The sequence below is a fragment of the Sorex araneus genome, chromosome 8 (assembly GCF_027595985.1).
Source record: "Sorex araneus isolate mSorAra2 chromosome 8, mSorAra2.pri, whole genome shotgun sequence".
Classification (NCBI taxonomy): Eukaryota; Metazoa; Chordata; class Mammalia; order Eulipotyphla; family Soricidae; genus Sorex; species Sorex araneus.
Window position 1 is genome coordinate 6,384,567 of NC_073309.1, and position 12,560 is coordinate 6,397,126.

The 12,560-nt window shown below is 41.0% G+C and overlaps 1 pseudogene; it reads right to left on the reverse strand.

The window, feature by feature from the left end:
* Positions 1-239: 239 nt before the first annotated feature.
* LOC129406777 (rRNA-processing protein FCF1 homolog) overlaps positions 240-12,560 on the reverse strand; it is a 64,776-nt pseudogene continuing 52,455 nt past the window's right edge.

The window sequence follows — 12,560 nt, forward strand, 5'->3', positions numbered from 1 at the left end:
GGGTTCTTTTCTTTTTTAATGATACAAGATATCAATTTAATTGTGTTCTTTGTTCTTAGGCCACACCTGCTGTTCTCAAGACTTACTCCTGTCTCTGTACCTAGGGATCATTTCTGGCGGGCTGGGAGGACCATGAATCAAAGCTACCTTGGCCGCCTACAAGGCAAATGTGCTACCCAATTGTACTATCACTCTGGCCCCCAAAATACCATTTTTAGAACATCAAAAAATGAATGTACTTAATTATTCTCAGCTGATGACAGAGCAAGTGGGTGAGTGGAATGATAATTCTTACACAGGCTAGTGTATGTGTAGTGAACTAGCAACAGAGAAAGTTGAAGGCAGCAGAGCTTTTGTGTCCAAGAACTAGAACCATCTGGCACCAGCTCAGAGTTGTCCCTATGATTAGAAATGTGCACGATGAGGACTGCAGAGATCCTTCAATTCCTTCTAAGGTCAGCCAACAGTGGCCACAATGTTCCATTTGTGCTGAGTTACTCTTTGTACTGGACTGGAGCCATAGCACAGCGGGTAGGGCATTTGCCTTGCATGCGGCCGACCCGGGTTTGATTCCTCCATCCCTCTCAAAGAGCCCTGCAAGCTACTGAGAGTATCCTGCCCGCACGGCAGAGCCTGGCAAGCTACCGTGGCATATTTGGTATGCTAAAATCAGTAACAACAAGTCTCACAATGGAGACGCTACTGGTGCCCGCTTGAGCAAATCGATGAACTGAACTGGACGGCAGTGCTGCTCTTTGTACTAAGCAGTCATCTGCATAGGTTTCTTTGTGTGCATGAGAACCGTTCAAATCTTGGATCCTTGGCAATCCTGAGAGCTACTCATTACTTTTGCCCCAATTTCTCAGCCTCAGCCATGATACAGTCGGTTATACACGGGATATACTTGGCATATAGACCATCCATCATTAATTGTACTAAGTCCAATTTGGCTATAATGGAAAAGTTGATAAAGTTGGTATCAACCAAGATATGGTACGGTGGGCCCAGCTGTGTGCTATATGAAAAAACTAAGCAGGAAGGGTGCTGGGTGACTTTTCTTTCTCTAAGCGCACTCAGATCTTTCTTTATTTTCTTTTTAGATTCTAATCGAATACTTCCTGTCTTTTTTTATTTCCCCATTTCACACCCTGCCCCACGTTGGATTTCTTGAGGTTTATTTATCATTATTTAATCTGCGAGAATTCATCAGCTGTATGATTTCCATAAATTTAGAATTTGGGGATAGAAGTACATAGCCCTGTCATTCAAATGTATCTGACCTTTTCTTCTGACTCAATTCCCATTTGGTGCTTTGGAGAGAAACACCCTGGGGACAGTGGGTTTTTCCTCTCAGTGAGAAGGATTAATGTCCCTGTGTTTTGCTGTTGGCAAAAGTAAACTTGACCAACTGGTTACAGCAGAGTCTAACATGTACTTCTGCTATATATCTCTTATTGTACTTCTTTCTAGAATTAATGAGAAACATTCTTTGAGACTATTGAACTAGCCCATTCTTAATAATCTCAAGTGGTAGGAATTTTAAATGTTTATTTGTAAATAGGTAAATGAACAAGAGTGTAGGCAAATTGGATCAGTTACCTTGTTGTTGTTGTTTTTTTTTTTTTTTAGTAGCAGATTTTATTTTGAGGGAAAGAGGAAGGACAAATGGGAAAGAAGAACAGTAGGAGGAACGCGCTCAAGAGAGAACTCGGGCTTCTCCAAGGGTGGAGGAAGCTCTACACACATCCTAGACTGGACATGAAAGCATGAAATACACATCTCAAGGGAGGAGATGCGGGCGACACATGTGCTTGGGCACCACATGTGCTCGGCCACTTGGGCACAAGCAGCTCATGGGCTCAGGCAGCATATGCGCTTGTTGTTTGTTTTTATAAGTGATATGTTAAGAATGTCACTCTTCAATTGAAAAGGATAGATCTGGCCTTGGGAAATAGCACATGTACCAGAGTACATTCTTTGCATGTGGGACATCTGGGTTCAATCCTGGCTTTGTATGGTTTCTGGAGACCCACTAGGAGTGAAATCCCCCTGTCTCCCCCGCCAAACACAGAGCTTGGAGTAGTCCATGAGCACTGTCAGGTGTAGCCCCTAAGCCAAAATAAATGTATAAATAAAATAAAGAAGGTAGACATTTAAGTCTTAATAATGGCTATTGAATTAGCATCTAAAAAAAAAGATTGATAAAACTCTGATGCATATGAGTTGGGTCAGTTTATCTTATTTTATGAATTGGGTCAGTTCATAGTACCTTTCCTAGAGTACATGAAAAATGAACATTTTCCTTGAGCTAACTTATTAGTCAAAAATCCCTACAAACAAACATGCATGGTGCATATATATTACTGTCAAATAGTGTCATATGCAAGTGAAAACCATCTTCAGTTCATCTAGCATTTCAACAGGTCAGGATTTTAGAATATTAATTTTTAGTCTTGAGTAAACAAGTAAAATGGGGAGGGGAAAATAGGGAAAAAGCAGGCAGCAGCATACCCATTACCAGAATTGAAAGTTGAAAAATTCTAGAAATAAGAGCAGCTAACTTCCTGTTGTTTAAACCCTTACATTTTATGTTATAGCTTTTTTATTTGCTTGCAACACAAATGTGTTGGAATTGCTTTGGAATGCAATATTTCTCTGGGTTCTATTTATGCAATGGTCTTTCAGTGCTGTGTACAGATTACAGAATCAGGCAGCTGTTAGAACAAAAAGGCTATTAGAAAATAATTCATCAACTTCGTGTTTTACCATGGAAAAAAAAAAGGTGACCCGGAAGGAATTTGAATGAATGACTTATAGAGTTCTTGGTGCTGGAGTTCCAGTTGCTGAGTTCTGATCTGGCCCTGTGACCTTGAGATGATCCTCTTTCTTGAAATCATTTTGCTTCACCATGATGGAGAATTCAAAGGGGAAAAAAATTGTCTGGGCTGCATTAATGGTGGTTGGGTTATGTCCAAGCACAAACATTAAACAGCATGTCCCTTGCCTTCTGCTGAAGTCACCTCTCCCCTGGGATAAAAGGTGAGATAATTGCAACAGATTCTTAATATCATTATTAATTGCATCTTTCTCACTTTCTATAGAGTATCATCTGATGCCACAGCAAAATAATGCGAGTGAATACTCATTTATTTTCAGGAAAAACTTCATCATCAACACCTATTCTATAAAATCTTAGTGAGCTTCTCCGAAGAGACACAAGTCACTTCAACTTCTAAACTTACCTTGAATTTAGGAAAATCTCTAACATAATCTTAACTATTCTTTGAAATATTCTTTTGCTTAGTGCAGAAACCCCAAGAATTCTTTTGGAGCCCAAGGCACTAGGCTTTCTATGTCTCTATGATATGTCTCTATATTTGGAATTGTACCAGAAAATCTATTTAAAATCAATCTTTTATTAAAGGCAACATTACTCCCATCATTTGCCTTACACCCAATTTGTTTGGAAAATTGAGAGCCCATAAAAGAGGATCTGGTTGTAGTTTATATCTCTTCTATTTTTCCAGTTGGATGAAACTTTTATAAATGCCCAAGCACCACTACCAATAAGGATCTGTCATTTGTTGTCAAAATAGTCATACATAATTCTTGTTTTGAAGTTGAGTCTTAGATTTTCTTACAGGTTCTTTTTTTGGCCCCATTGACTTAATGTTTTAAGCTCTATAGTTATGATAATATATCTTCAAGTCCCATTTTGAGATCCATCAATAACATAGCAATTCAATTCTGCAAAAGAAATTATTAGTCAATGCCTGTATATTAATCATTCAAAAACAATAAAAATAAAATTGAGGGCAGAACACTAGTTGCCTCACAGTATTGAATAATCAAATTCCTATGAGAGATTTATCATCAGTATTTACAATTATTTTTACTGATGAAATTGAACTTTGTCTGTTAGAATTACATTGAAGATCACCTTTTCCACGTCTTTAATCATGAAAATATTTTATTGGAGAAACTATTTGAAATAGGAACCACATGTATTTAGCATGATTTTTCCCTTCTTTCTCAGTCTTCAGTAAAATAGTATGTGCAATGTTTGCACAGATATTATTAATTAATCTGAATTTATTTCAGCCAGCGAGTTTCCAGTGGATTAATAAGTACCATTAAATCAGTCATTTAATAAATTTGTTAGAGAAAACCACCTGCAAACAAGTGTCAAAGACTAAAGATACATTGCATCACTATAAATCATACTAGATAGACATTCATAGAGGTAAATAAACTCTTTAATGTTCCAGAAGATTCCCTTCTTGGAGCAAGAGAGAGAATAGAGATTAAGTTGCTTTCCAAGTATGCTGCTGGTCTTAGAACTGTACCAAGCACAGCTGGGTTCTGTGCAACACACACACACACATACACACACACACACACCTCACTCAGAAAAAATCATAATTTTGCATCATAACCACATGTATGCAAGCAACAGAAACCAAAGCATAGCCAGGGAGAGGAGAGGATAAGAAGTTTTCTTATTTATAGTTTGTGAGTACAAGAGGATAGATTTAAATAAAGGAATCTTTGGATCCAGAAGTTTAAACCGTGATGTCTGCACAGAGGGTGGGAGGGGGGAGGAGGAGAGCAGGTGATTGGTTAAGGTAGGAGAGCAGGATAATGCTAACTTGGATAAAGATAGGATGATAAATTAAAGACAGTTTCAGCCAAAACCTCAGTGTTGAATGTAAGTCACATGAATGAATGTTTAGGAAGAATAGATTCTTGGCAGAGAGAAAAAAGAAAGTGCTAAATTGGGAAGAAGCTGAACTTGGTTTAAAGACTGGTAGGAAAGTTCTGTCTATTCCACAATCAGAAAAGGGAAAAAGTAGGAAAGTGACAGGGACCACACTCGTAGTCTTAGATGTGAAGGAGATAGGATCCATTTTTTGCTTCTAAAGCATCTTTGAAGATCTTCTCTCTGTCTCTCTGTCCCTCTCCCCTCCCCTCCTCCCCTCCCCTCCACTCCCCTCCCCTCCCCTCCCCTCCCCTCCCCTCTCCTCCTCTCCTCTCCCCTCTCCTCTCCCCTCCCCTCCTCTCCTCTCCCCTCCCCTCCCCATCCCCCTCCCCTCCCCTCCCCATCCCCCTCCCCTCCCCATCCCCCTCTCCCTCCCCTCTTCTCTTCTCTTCTCTTCTCTTCTCTCTCTTCTCTTCTCTTCTCTTCTCTTCTCTTCTCTTCTCTTCTCTTCTCTTCTCTTCTCTTCTCTTCTCTTCTCTTCTCTTCTCTTCTCTTCTCTTCTCTTCTCTTCTCTTCTCTTCTCTTCTCTTCTCTTCTCTTCTCTTCTCTTCTCTTCTCTTCTCTTCTCTTCTCTTCTCTTCTCTCCTCTCTATCTTTCTCCTCTCCCCCCTCCCCTCTCTCTCTCACGCTCTCATGAATCTAGTCAATTGGTTGCCCTAAGCCAGGTCAGATGCTTTGGTGGTTTGACAGAGGCTGCATGGAACACAGGTGGTCACCTGGTTGTATTTAGCTTTTCTGCAGGAGGCACTATGGATGGAACCTAAATCAATGGAAAATGAGAAAAATACTCAATTCCAGGGTTTTGCTCCTGAATACCCAAGAATGCAATATTAAATTATACAGGGGAAACAGAAAATGCATTTTCAGTTCAAGTGTGTTCTTCTGTGATGACTAAATTTAGGATGAGCTCTGGACCCATGAGGGAAGGGTCCTGTCTCCCCTCAGTTTCCTTGGGAGCTGTAATGTGTGGGAACCCTGTAAGAGGTTTCACAACACCAAGTCCAGCGATATCGCCAAAGCTTTTTGACACATTACAACACATCAGCAAATGTCAGATATTCTTTATGACGTGCTGCAAGATTTCTTAAATTCCTCTTCTGTGATAACTTCTGTACCAAAATTTGTCAGCAGGCATGAGTTTGGCAGTTGCTATAGAAATAGGAAAATGATAAGATATGCTGAACTGCTTGATGATTAGATTTATCTTTGAAAAGTATTCCTCTACATTCTTCCCTTCTCCTAATTAATTGCACCTTTGAGCATTGGGTAGCAGATACGTTGAAAAGAAGGCTTTGCCCCTTCTGGCTGAAATGATCATAATATAGCGAGTAGCTTTTCAAACCGCATGACCTCAGACTGTGATAACCAGAGCTGTGCTTTTCATAACAGAAAGGAAGAAGCTAAAGATACCTTGACAAGATGCCTTGAATAGTGGCCTGATGCCGATGACGATAACTTCAATAACAAAGATTTCTGTTGAACAGAAGACACGAACGTAGTCTTAAAAAGTTGTTAGATGTCAGTGTTGAAAGAAGTTTATAATCAATTGCTTTAAACAATGTTGATTTGCATGACCTTGTTTGAGATTAGTTTTGTGACCACAAAATTGTGCTACTGATGAGAGGGGAGAAAAAAAAAAAGGAGAAAGGTCTCCTGGATTATTTAAATATTTAGGTGTGTATAAATTTACATAATTATACATAATAATTTAATAATCCCCCTGTCTCTGCCAACATGTATATTCTAGGGACACAGAAAATGAATGTTGGGAGCTGGTTTGCAAAGAGTGGTGTAACTTCCTCCTCTTTCAGAACTGATCACGCAGACACAAACAGGATCTGAGATTTTACGGACTACCCAAAACATGTCTTGCTTATAGAGGTGACTGTCTGAGGTGGACTTCAAGGAAGAAAGGAAATGACCTCAAAATGACCTCAAAGTTACTTTCCTACAGGAAGCATTTATTCCTCTTACTCTGCCATGTCGAATACCACCTTTTTCTCTACATGGCATCTGCGGGACAGAGATCCGTGTCCTTTGCTTCATTCACCTGTTCTGGCTTATTAATGAAGGGGAGTGGGTTTAATGGCATTTTCCATCCATTATTTGTTTATTTATTTTTGGTGGGAGTCTCCCAAGCTGAGATGAGGAAGCTGGGGGTCATCCGCCCCGATCATATTTAACCCACCCAGACCAGAGCTCAATGCTGGGACCTGGGCGTGATGCACTGCTCAGAGGGGGGTTAGCTGCACTCAGCAAGGCTTGGGTCGTCAGGCACCAGGGATCAAACTTGGTGCCCCTCACATACTAGTTATGCTCATTTGACCCTTGAGCTATTTCTCTGGCCCCAAATTTACCTTTTGAAATAGCTCCATGTTCTCTGCCCTGTTTTGTCTCATTTTAAAAATTCATTTGTCTCTTAGCAGGTATAAATATCTTTCTTGATTTTTCCACATTTCATAGAATTTTTATGGTGGTTCTGTTCTCACATAGATATTTTTAGCTGGCACAAAGTCAAAGCACTCAATCTTTTCCCTTCCTGGTCTTGAGCTCTCTGGCACCATATTTAGAAAGTCTACTCTTGGCCCCCAATTCTAAAATTGTTCACCGGGTTTCTGTCTAGGCCAGTTTTAATTAAAAGAGGGGGGGGAAACCTCATTATTTTTGCTTTGCTGATTCTGTGATTGATTGTAATGCAAGGCGAGGGATCCGAACTTAAGTCACACAATATCACAATATATTTGAAAAGATTTATAAGGTCAGAGTCACTAGAGTCACTTGAATATTCCAAGTCTGACACAATTCACCACAGATAGCAGGATCTCAGGATAGTTAACAAATGAACAACCTCCACCTAGAATCTGATGACTTCCTGTGGTATATATAACTCAGAATCTAACAGGTTTCTAGTAATTAGGGAATAGGCAATTAAGTTAGAAAACTGAATTCCATACACTCCATTGTACTTAGTGAGGAACAGAGAATCCTTTTTATCTAGGCTCTAGAGACTATTTGGATTGTTTTTGGTTTTTTAGAAAGAGTGGGATTTTGTTGTTGTTGTTTTGTTTTTTAAAAAGGTACGTTGCATTATTCTAACCAAATGAGGGGCGTTACAGAAATGGGAAATACTTTTCAGTTGACAAGTTTAAGTCTGAATTCTAATCTTCTAATTGCTTGGTGTTTTTCTTCCCAGTTTTGTTATGGATCATCTAGGTCTAGTTTTGTCGTCATCTTTAATGTGGGGATAAAAATGCTTTTTAAGAATATTTGCTGGTGTCGCCGTGCTCACCTCTGCCAATCACCCAGCACAGAGCCTACTAGCATGCATGTTGGATGGCTCTCAGTTGCTCTCTTCAGCTCTTCTCTAGCATCCTTTGAAAAATAAATAACAATAGTATGAGACTAATATCCAAGTCCAGGGGGATTGGGGCCAGGAGGACTGGTCAATGGTTAGAACTTGCCACAAGTGTGTGGGCGATGAAGGGCAGTTAGGAGAAAAGGCCAGTTAGGACAATAGTTGGAAATGATCACTTTGGATAGGAACTGAACGTTGAAAGTAGGTAATGGGATATACCTGATAACCTCTCAGTATCTGTATTGCAAACCATAGGGGAGAGAAGGAGGGGAAGAGAGAGGGAGAGGGAGGGGGGGAGGGAGAGGGAGAGGGAGAGGGAGAGGGAGAAAGGAAAAGTGTCTGCCATAGAGGCGGGGATGGGATGGGAGGGATACTGGGGACATTGGTGGTGGGAAATGTGCCCTGGTGAAGGGGCAGGCATTGGGACATTATATGACTGAAACCCAATTGTGAACAACTTTGTAGCTGTGTATCTCATTGTGACTCAATTAAAAATATATTTTTAAATAATAAAATATAAATGCCCATGGGATGAGTTAGCAAAGCATCTGCAGCCCTTTATTTTTAGCCAATCCACCTCTTCCTTTCGTTGTCATCGGAATGATGTTGCAGTCATGGGGCTTGCACAGGCTCCTGGCTGTGGTGCTCCCACATTTAGCTGTGGGTCTCCCCAAAATTTGTACATTAGGCTTTGGTGCTCACCAAGCTGTGCTTCCCTCTCTTGCAGTGCTCGCTCACATGCTAACCTGGGTGAGCCCTCTTCGAAGATGCACCAGGCTATGGGTCACGGTGCTCCCTGGCATCTCGGCAGTGCTCAGACGTGCTTTCCAGGGGTCCCACTTCCTCACACACCTTCTCAGTCTTGGTGCTCGCTGAGGGTGCTTGTGCTGTGTGCGCATTCCTGGCCGTAGTAGCTGGAAGACGGTCACTTGCAATATCAGGGACTGCAGATGGCAGAGAGCTACCCCGATTGTGCGTGGGCACATGATGTTGGGTGCCAGGAATTTGGAGTCCTGACTATATGCTTGCCAGGTAGGTGCCCGAAGCTCCTGCAGTATTCCTCTGGGCCCTGAGTTTGCTGGTTTTGTTGGTTTGTGGTTGACTGAATCTTTTTCTTTTGAATTTAGATTGTTTGCTTTTCTCAGTACCAGGGCTCGAAGGTAGCACCTTACACATAAAAATGCTCCACCACTGAGCTACATCCCGGGATTTCTATGCGTCCCTCTGAAGTTCTCAGAATTTGAGAGATCTGTTGGTACATGTTAACATAGCAGTCTTTTTTTTTTTTTTTTTTTGCTTTTTGGGTCACACCTGGCGATGCACAGGGGTCATTCCTGGTTCTGTACTCAGGAATTACCCCTGGCGGTGCTCAGGGGACCATATGGGATGCTGGGAATCGAACCCGGGTCGGCCGCAGTGCAAGGCAAATGCCCTACCCGCTGTGCTATTGCTCCAGCCCCTAACATAGCAGTCTTAAAACTTGGTTTCAAACACTGATATGTGGATCATTTCCAGAATCAGACTAGAGAGGACTTAACACTCTTATCACTGTGGACTCAGTATCAAGAGGCAGATTTAATGAAATGCCCATCTGAAAAGGTTTGGGTGATTCACAATTATATATTTCTCAGGTGCCCTGAGGGTAGGTCAAGTAGTCGAGGGTATGCAAGGCTCTGGATCTGCTACCTGGCACTGCATGGTCCCCAACTATCACTGGTGGTAGCCTCAGTGACCCCAGAACCTCCACAAGCTCTGCCCCCAAATCATCAGGTTTACATTATTGAAAGTAAGCCCAGGAAGGGCTCCTATTTAAAAAAATATGTATTCTTCCCCAAAAGATTGTACTGCTAGCTGTGATGAATCCTTCCCATGCTACACTGCCACAGAAACACACAGCTGATCATCTGGCCCTCTAATTAAATAAAAGCTTCTATTTGTCCAATAGGACATTCAGCAATGTTTAAATCTGACTTTTGAATTGCCCTTCTAAAGATCATTTGTATGTTCACATGTTCACATAAACTGAGCTTAGATGCTCACGTGATAGTCTGTTGCCCAGGGAAAATGCTGACTGAATTGCTTAATGATCCGAAGTAAAACAAAAATCTAAAGAAACTAATCATGTGTCTAGGGGATAACACTGATAGTCAGTGTGGCGAGAGTGTGCCAGCGAAATAAATTATGCACTAAAGCTATTTCTCTTGTTCCACTTCATGGACAGAAGGACTAGTTTATATTATCCTATAAAAAGCATACTGTGACTGGGAACAAACAATATTCTTACACACTTTCCCTAAAAAAGACTCAGCATGGTTCTTTTTACATAAAATAGAATTCTCCCTAGCAAACAAATGAAATGCAGTGAAAAGGAAAGCACATCATCAAGAGTTTTTTAAAAATGCTGACCCAATTTCTGTCACTCTTGCTGCTGGAATTGTCAACTGTTGAACTTTCAGAAGGAAACTCGACAATATTAAATGCTACCAGCAGTAAGTGTAGGCAAATCAACCTGGGCTTCTGCTTGACTTATAGCAACATCCCCATTTAAGCAACCTGGAAAGTGGGTCGCTCTCGGTGCCTACTATTTCCCTCCCTCCTTTCCTTTTTTTTTTTTTTTAACTGGCTCTGCCCTCTCCTCTATAAAGTACTTTAAGAGTATTCGCGTGTTTGGTTGTGTTGAAATTAACTTTTCCACTGAGAGCTGCACAATTTTGCTTTACTTCATTTTTGAATCAGAACAAATTAACATCTTATCTTAATGAAGACCCATCCCAAATGACTAAAATGCTGATATTGAAAAAAGGGCATAAATATTTTTCATTATGCTATATTCTCTTTGAAATAAAAGGGGAGATCATTGGGAATTCTGAAAGTGCAGTAACTTTTATTTGAAACAGTTATTCATTAGTACGGAGCATTATTTTGTTTTTCCAACTACCTTGAGAGAGCTAAAAGCATGTGCTAAATGCTAAAGTGCATGAATAAAGACTAACAGGTGTCATGGACTTATTTTTAAAATTTTTAACATGTGAAATCAAGTCAGTAAAAAAGAGGAATGTAAAAAGTATTTTAATATTCAAATGATCTCTTTAATTGGGGTTGACTTTTATGTCTCAGTTAGAAGCATTAAGTTTTTCCAATGGGATTATCTGCAGGTGTCAATTGTACAGAAATGCAAGAACATTTAGAACTCTGTGGCCTAATTATATTCTGAGCATGGCATGGTACTATATTATGTTGTATTTTGTGAAGTAGCCTAGGACCAAAGTTTATGGATAAGCTTTCTGAGATGTGCATTTGACCCCTTCATCTTCATGCCTATATCTCTTACCACATTTAAGACAGTGTTCTGTCCATAATAGGACAACCATTTGTTGAATGAACGAGTGAGCAAATGAATGATTAAAATGCAATAGACCGGGGCCGGAGCGATAGCACAGCGGGTAGGGCGTTTGCCTTGCACTCGGCCGACCCGGGTTCGATCCCCGGCATCCCATATGGTCCCCCAAGCACTGCCAGGAGTAATTCCTGAGTGCAAAGCCAGGACTAACCCCTGAGCATTGCTGGGTGTGACCCAAAAAGCAAAAGAAAAAATGCAATAGACCTCAGCCACACTAACAGTTACTGGTCCCAGATAACCAGTAGGGTACAGTTTATTATTCATTCTTCTAACATTTGGTAACCGCATAGCGTAGACAGTCAAGATCCACTATCAGAAGGTAACTTCATACACTTCCATTTCTCTAACAATGACTATAACTGTAATTGAGTTGCAGGGACCGGGGGTGGGGGGTTGTAACACCACACACTGCTCAACTGCTCAGGGCTTACTCCTGGTCTTGTGCTCAGGGGTCACTCCTGGCAGAGCTTGGTGGACTGCATATGTGATCCCTGGGATTGAACTGGGGTCATCCCTATGTAAGGCAATTGCCTTAACCCCTGCACTATCTTTCCAGTCCCCAGTAATTATAATGTTTATCTACAATGACTATAGCACATTTTAAAATGTTTATTCTTTTCTTCCTTAAGCTTGACTATTCAAGCCTAAAGTTGATTTTCTTAAACGTGGAGCAGTCTTTGCTTCCACAACGCTGTGGAGACTAGGCTATAATTAGATGAATGTTCTTTCCTCTTTGTGAAATGTTCGTCAGATGAACAGAGGAGGATTATTAATAATTGAGATAAAAATATGCGTGTCTGGGTGAGTCTAAAAGATTGGGCAGTGCGTTGCTATAATGAAGGCAGGATGTTCATCAAATGCATTTAAGCTGGACGATGCCCTCTTTTGTGGTTTTCGTCACTGTGTAAGATCTGTGGAGAATCTGGACCTGTCCGTGGTGCCTCTGTGTACCGTGGACGTGCTTTGGGGTGGGCTGGTGCTGATGCGCCGGCCTTGCACAAGGAGAGTAAGATTTCCTCGTAGGCAAAGAAAGATGGTGCGTCTGT